This window comes from Microtus oregoni, unplaced genomic scaffold (assembly GCF_018167655.1).
Source record: "Microtus oregoni isolate MIOR12 unplaced genomic scaffold, Mior012 000023F_ref0000262, whole genome shotgun sequence".
NCBI lineage: Eukaryota > Metazoa > Chordata > Mammalia > Rodentia > Cricetidae > Microtus > Microtus oregoni.
Genome location: NW_024543082.1, coordinates 26,810,915 through 26,819,058, shown reverse-complemented (window position 1 = coordinate 26,819,058; position 8,144 = coordinate 26,810,915).

Below are 8,144 nucleotides of genomic sequence, written 5' to 3'. Positions count from 1 at the left end.
TATGAGCCTATGTCCACCATATACTTTTTCCTAAATGTTTCCCTGTTCTCGTTTATAGTATATTTTATCTCAGCGGTCTTCTCTGGATAACTCAATGCTTACAGAACTGGATACCTCATGAATGCATATAATCAGTTACCAAAGCATTTGTTAAGATTGCTGTCAGTCATGACTCTTAAGAGGTTTTCTCCTTTTATTTATTTACTTTTGTGGATTGTCAGGAGCTCTTTGGAAAACTAAAGAAATTGCATGAATTGCTCTTTGACTTGCTTACCTCGTTTATTCTAAGTGATTATGCAGATGTGCATTTAATTTGCTTTTAGTCTATATGCACTCCTACTCCTTATGTGGTTGCATCCAGCTTCTTGGTTAAAAATTGAGAAGATAGTTGGGCCATGGTGGTGTGTATGCCTTTAATCCCAGCACTCAGGGTGGCAGAGACAGGCAGATCACTGTGAGTTCAAGGCCAGCCTGGTCTATAGAGTGAGTTCCAGATCAGCCAGAGATACACAGAAGCCCTGTCTCAAAAACCTAAAGAGAGAGAGAGGGGGGGTGTAAAGGAGGGACTTCAATTTTATGGCTGCCTACCCCTTTTACTGTATGGATGATAAAGTACTGTATGTATAATGTGGAGACATAGAGCTCTTATGCTGGAGAGGATGTGGAGTAAGGGGAACACTTATCCATTGCTGGTGGGAATGCAAACTTGTGCAGTCACTTTGGAAATTACTATGGTTGTTTCTCAGAAAATTAAGAATCAGCCTATCTCAGGATCCAGCAATACCACTCTTGGGATTATACCCAAAAGATGCTCAATAATATTACAAAATCATTTGTTCAACTATGTTCATAGCAGCATTATTTGTAATAGCCAGAACCTGGAAACAACCTAAATGCCCCTCAACTGAAGAATGGATAAAGAAAGTGTGGCACATTTACACATTAGAGTACTACTCAGCAGTAAAAAGCCATGACATCTTGAATTTTGCATGCAAATGGATGGAAGTAGAAAACACTATCCTGAGTGAGGTAACCCAGAACCCCCCCCCCAAATGAATATGGTATGTACTCATTCATAAGTGGATACTAACCATAAACAAAGGACATTGAGCCTATAGTTCATAATCCTAGAGAAGCTCAGTAATAAGGTGAATCCAAAGAAAAATGTATATAGACCCACCTGGAAATTGGAAACAGACAAGATCACCTGACAAAATTGGGAGCTTGAGGATCGGGGACAGAAGGAAGATGAGAACGGGAAGGTTGAGGAGAACTTGGGAATGGGATAGTCAAGATGGAGGAAGGACAGAGATGAGAGCAAGGAAAGAGATATCTTGATTGAGGAAGCCATTTTGGGGTTTACAAGAAACCTGGCTCTATAAAAATGCCCAGGAATCCACAAGGATGACCCCAGCTAAGACCCTAAGCAATAGAAGAGAGAGTGCCTGATCTGACTTGCCCTGTAAGTCGACTAATAATTATCTTAAATATCACCATTGGAACCTTCGTCCAACTACAGATGGAAACAGAGGCAGAGACCCACATCGGAGCACTGGACTGAACTTCCAAGGTCCAGTTGACGAGTGGAAGGAGTGAGAATATGAGCAATGAAGTCAAGACCATGAGAGGTTGACCCACTGAGACAGTGTGCCTGAGCTAATGGGAGCTCACCAACTCCAACTGGACTGGGAGTGAACTAGTCCCTCTGAATGTGGTTGACAGTTGTATGGTTGGGGCAGACTGAGTGGCCACTGGCAGTGGCACTGGGATTTGTCTCTACTGCATGTACTGACTTCTTGGGATCCTATTCTCTTTGGATGTATACCTTGCTCAGCCTAGATGTAGTAGGGAGGGCCTTGGACTTTCCACAATGCAGGATGCCTTGTCCTCTCTTAGGATTGGAAGGGGTGGGGTAGAAGGGTGTGTGGAGGGAGTGGGAGGAGGGGAGGGAGTGGGAATTTGGATTGGTATTTTTTAAAGTAATAAAATAAATTAAAAAAAAAAAACAGGATCCACAACTGAGCAAGACTGTTGGTAAATATTTTCTGCCAGAACTCCACAAAGTTCCTTCTGGCCCTACAAATGCCAGTCAGAATGTAGGACAGAAGTTTTCAACTCAGTACCAGATTGATTTAATCCATTCTTTGTAGCCGAAACGAGTGTAATTTACAATATAACCAATGACAGTGGTAATAGCCTAGATGGTTTATGGGACTTTGGAAGCTTCCCTTTCCAACAGCTTGTAGTGAGGTAACCTAATTCCCACTTGGCACTGGGAATTTTAGCCAATAAGTCAACAAGAGCTTCCAGGAGTGTTATTTATTTATTTATTTATTTGTTTATTTATTTATTTAAGATTTTTGTCTCTTCCCTGCCACTGCCTCCCATTTCCCTCCCCCTCCCTCAATCAAGTCCCCCTCCCTCATCAGCCCAAGAGCAATCAGTGTTCCCTGCCCTGTGGGAAGTTCAAGGACCACCCACCTCCATCCAGGTCTAGTAAGGTGAGCATCCAAACTGCCTAGGCTCCCACAAAGCCAGTACGTGCAGTAGGATCAAAAACCCATTGCCATTGTTCTTGAGTTCTCAGTAGTCCTTATTGTCCGCTATGTTCAGCGAGTCCGGGTTTGGTTTCTAGCCATAAATAAAGGACATTGAGCCTATAATTAGTGATCCTAGAGAAGCTAAATAAGGAGAACCCAAAGAAAAACATATAGGCATCCTCCTGAATATTAACCTTCATCAGGCGATGAAAGGAGACAGAGACAGAGACCCACATTGGAGCACCGGATAGAAATCTCAAGGTCCAAATCAGGAGCAGGAGAGAGAGCACGAGCAAGGAACTCAGGACTGTGAGGGGTGCACCCACACACTGAGACAATGGGGATGTTCTACCGGGAACTCACCAAGGCCAGCTGGCCTGGGTCTGAAAAAGCCTGGGATAAACCAGGAGTGCTCTTTATCACTTAAATAGGCATGTTCCCTTCTTAATTAATGTCTTTGCATTTACAAATCTATAAAGCACAAGTTAATAACAGATAAAGAAAACTTTCTAGAGGTTTGGCAAGATGTCTGAGGGGTTGCATCTGTGCACTCAAAAGAAAATGACAGATAATCTCTGAAGAGTAAAGAGATGCTTAAGAAAAAAAAGATGTTAGCAAGCACAAATACAGACCAAAGTGATCTCATTGCTTATACTGACAATTCTGTCAAAAGAGCACTGTTGGCTACGATGGCATGGATAGAAGATGACCCCTCCCCAACCCCTTACAATCAATGGTTGTTCTCCAGGAGCTAGTCTACCTCATTTCCCTGGGATTCTGCTGCTGTTTCCATAGAGCAAGCATATATTGGATCCATCCCCCAGTAGTTTCCACAAGGTCACTTTGCACAACTTGGCTTGGTTCAGATCAAGGGGGAGCAGGGCTACACTCCTGCAGGCAATGTCTGCTGCTGGAGCTGGCTCACTGTCGATTCTAATGTAATGCTTAAAAACTAGCCCCATTTCAAACTGTTACTGTGTACAAAAGAAAAACTTGGGAGTCAGCAGGACCTTATTCTTATCCTAAGGATTGTCAACACAGGATATCTAGACCATGACCTCAAGGTCAGCTCCATCAGCAGTTGAGTCCTGACAGCAATCTAAAAAGGAGACTGATCTCAGAGCTGCCTGGCTCATCTCCCAAAATTGTTTCCCCTTTCAGATGTTGGGCAATCATTATCTTAAAATATTAACTAGATGTTTATTCTGCCTCTGTAATCTCTCTTAACCACTGCTTGCTCAAAACAGAAGAAAACAAAACAGAACATGATAATGCACATAGTAGAAAAACTCTCAGAGTTGTGGTTTGTGCTTCTAAAAATGCAAAGGAGGTTGTTTGTCTCAACGCTGCATTGATATAAATAAAATAAACTTGTTTTTAATCTTCTTAAATTGAAAAAGTTGAACTGGAGAGATGGTTCAGCCATTAATGGCTAGGCTCACAACCAAAATATAAATTGACAAAGTCTGGTTTGGTGGTCTTTCCCTGAGGGTCTTGAACTCCACAACACTAATAGTCTCTGGATCAGTACCACATCCTTTGAATCATCAGCTACTCTCGGCTGCTGAACAAAATAACCTTTACCCCAAGTGTACCCAAGTGAGGGGGAAAAAATATGTACCACATGCTCTGTGGTGAGAATTTTCCATCCTAGGGCAAGCTTAATCTCTCTTATCTGCATTATTTGATAATTTATGTCTCCTCAGAACTATTGTGCAGGCTTTAAAACCTTTCATAATCTCAACAATGCAGCATTTGGCTCTTTGTCTCTCCCGTCCCAGGAAACATGACTCAACACAAATGTTGCCAAATTTGCCTTTGAGTGACCCTGACAGACCTGTTTGATGTGTTGCCTGTTTCCACCTGTACTTGATTGCTTTATTCCCGTATGAAAAAATACTAATTTTTAATGCCTGTGTAAATCAATCAGATAAGCCAAAACCTCATCTGTTTTTTAAAGTTACCATTTCAGTAAGGGGCTCCGCAAACCACCAGAGCCCTCTTTTAGCTGTGCCCCAAATGCAGCCCTGTCTGTCCCAGTGAAGTGGGCATCAGACATTGCCTCCTTATGACCAGTTCTCTTTATTTTCTTCTAGTCCCTGATTTTTATGTGGAACTCATTCAGAAGTTACTAAGTATTTCTAATGACTCACCAGAGACTGATTTCTCTCTATTCTATCTCAGGCTGTGTACTTTTCATCTCAAGGAGGGTTAAAGTATTTATATGGCTGTTTCTCTGTTTCTGTGATGCTCAGAATGGTTCCATCTGATGCCATGTCTCACAGTTGCATGAGTTAGGCCCTGAATTTCTCCCATTTAAAGCAATTCAAAAGCTGAGTATAGCCTGGTTAGCATACTTTTTTGTTTGTTTGTTTTTCACATTAAAACCTTTAAGTAAGCTAGTTTTATATCAACCTGATATAAGTTAGAGTTATTAGGGAAGTATGAACCCTCAATTGATCCCCCTGACTGCCATGCTGGGAAGCCTGTGGGGCATTTTCTTGAGGATAACTTGTGCAGAAGACTGCAGCTAATAGTGAGTGGTGCCGTCCTTGAGCTGTTGGTCCTGAGTTCTATAAGAAAGCAAACTGAGCAAGCCATGAGGAGCAAGCCAGTAAGCAGCACTCTCCCATGGTCTCTGCATCAATTCCTGGCTCCAGGTTCCTGCCTTGACTTCCCTCAGTGATGGAGCATGGTCTGGGAGTTCTAAGATGAAATGTTGTAAAGGGATGCGGGCTGCTTTTAGTCCTGCCCAGCTCCCGGCCGCCCGGCTAGCTTATACTTGAAATAATTACACAGAAACTGTATTCATTTAAACACTGCCTGGCCCATTAGTTCTAGCCTCTTATTGGCTAACTCTCACATCTTAATTAACCTATTTCTATTAATCTGTCTTTCACCACAAGCTCGTGGCTTACCAGGAAAGATTCAGCATGTCTGACCTGGCAGCTTCATGGGGGGCGGCCCTCTGTCTCTGCCTCCTTTCTCCCAGCATTCTGTTCTGTCTACTCTGCCTATCTAAGCTGTTGCCCTATCAAAAGCCAAAGGCAGTCTCTGTTTAACCAACAAAAGCAACACATAGGCCGGGCGGTGGTGGTGCATGCCTTTAATCCCAGCACTCGGGAGGCAGAGGCAGGCGGATCTCTGTGAGTTCGAGGCCAGCCTGGTCTACAAGAGCTAGTTCCAGGACAGGAACCAAAAGCTACAGAGAAACCCTGTCTTGAAAAATCCAGAAAAAACAAAAGCAACACATAGAAAGAAGAACCTCCTACACAAATGAAATAATTCCTTTTTGCCCCAAGTTGCTATCTATTGCCTATCAGGACAACAGCAACCAATTTTAAAAAGAAAAAAGCCCTTGTCTACAGGATAATCATGGATTTCCTCTCCTAGTTTTGTAAAGATCAGACCCAAAAGGTATCTTCTTCCCTACTCCCATTGTTCAATTCTTCTCACAGGTTCCAAGTCTTTGGCCATAAAGGGCTCTTTAGCATAGATCTAATTTACATTCTCTTTCCATTGCAAATTTCAAGTTACAAAACATCCATTTAATTCTTTCGTTTTCCCCACATCGTTCCTGTCAAGTCAGAGACTACTGTAATAGATAACAGTCACATATGTTTACCCTGTTCCTCCATTATTAAGGGCAAACTCAATCTGGAAAGGCATCTGGGCTCAGTTGCATTTCTTATTCACAACAAACACTACACAGCAGACACCACAGCCTTATTATATCATAACAATTTTGTCACTTAGAGATTGCAATATATTATGCAGTGTATCGACAGTTGGGGGCATTTCTCGTACTTGCACCGTAGACACCATCTATCAAGAGGGCATGTCACTCCATATCGTATAAAGGAAGATGGATATCTTGAGCTTCCCCCAAGGGTGCTTCATTCTCAGATGGCTTGGTTTGGATTGCATGTATCACCCACTGCAGGAAGCAGGCAACTGCCACCATAGTGAAGAATGGCACCATGTGTCTTAGGGTCACTGTTGCTGTGATGAAATAGCATGACCAAAAGCAACTTGAGAGGAAAGGATTTATTTTGTTCTTGTCCACATAACAGCTCATCATCAAGAGCTGTGAGGCAGGAATTCACACAGGGCAGGAATCTAGAGGCAGGAACTGATGCAGAGGCCATGGAGGGGTGCTGCTTACTGTCTTGCTCCCCACAGCTTGCTTTCTTATAGAATCTAGGACCACAAGCTCAGGGATGGCATCCTTCATAATGGGCTAGACCCTCCCCCATCAGTCACTAATTAAGAAACTGCCCTACAGGCTTGCCTACGGTCTGATCTTATGGAGGCATTTTCTCAAATGAGGCTCTCTTCTTGAAAACTTTAGTTTGTGTCAAGTTGGCATAAAACTAGCCAGAGCATCATTGCATACCACACAGGGAAAGGTAATAACAGATATTACACCCTCACACGAATGTCTCAGAATACATTACAGGGGCTATGCTGTCAAAAGAACACTGAAAAACCCAGCGTGGAAGATGACTCATGAAAGTGTCATCCACGGAGCTCCCTGCACACTTTACAGGCCACTTGCTAGCCAGAAACTGTTCTCCTAGTATTTGTAATTTACTGCTTTATCACCTTCTGCAAGGCCTTTGAAAAGCTTGTGACTTTGAGGGGGTTCCCTGAGTCTTGTAAGTTCCATGTGCTTCCTGAGCCTTGTAAGTTTTGTTTGCTTCCTAAGATTTAGGAGCCTCCTTTATCTTCCAGAGGGCAACATTTCATTTGCAGATGAATAGTTGTATAACACTTACCATAAGAAGAATCAAGGACAGGTCTGCCCAGAGTCATGTTTTACAATCAAAGCTCTAGGAATATGGGCATAGTCTTCAAGTCTTTCTTCTTTCCCAGCTCCTGGAAGGATTTCCGCATGGCAACTGATTAGGCATCCTTCTCTTTGAGGCTGCAGCATTTCCTCAAATCTCGTAGAACATCAGCAGGATAATAAAAGTCCCATGGTTTAAACTGGCTATGGTGCTTAGCAGTAGTTCAAATTTGGATAAATGATGATAAGTTTGAATCCCAATTTCTTCATCTACAAAGTATGATGCAAGGCTTGCAATTACAGCATTGTTATAATAAAAAAAAATCACATTTCGAAAATATTTGCATATATACTGACAAGTGCGAGTTCTGGAACTGTAGCTCTTTTAATTTTAGAAAGAATAGGAAGACTCAGGAGTTATACATTTATAGAAGTTTTATGAAGGAAGCCAGATACAGAAACCTCTTCAAAGAATTATGGATTAGAAGGGGTTATCAGGAGCTTTCTTGGATCCTAGAAATGTTCTGTGATTAGCCAGTTACAGTGGCTGACAGCATGGGAGTATACATATATAAAAATTTATTAAGTTGTACATTTAAAATGTTCATATTTTACATGTATCTTATGTCACTTATATCTTAGTATGTACAGATAATGCTTAAATAAAAAGCTGTCCAACTTGACCTGGAGACAGATTTTTTTCTCTGTATCATTTTATTTATTAGAAAAGCATCTAGCTTTAGACATGACATGCCAACAGCTCACTACCTAGAGAGCTGCTGTTTTCTGCCTTTTGAATGTGTCCCTATTTCAGA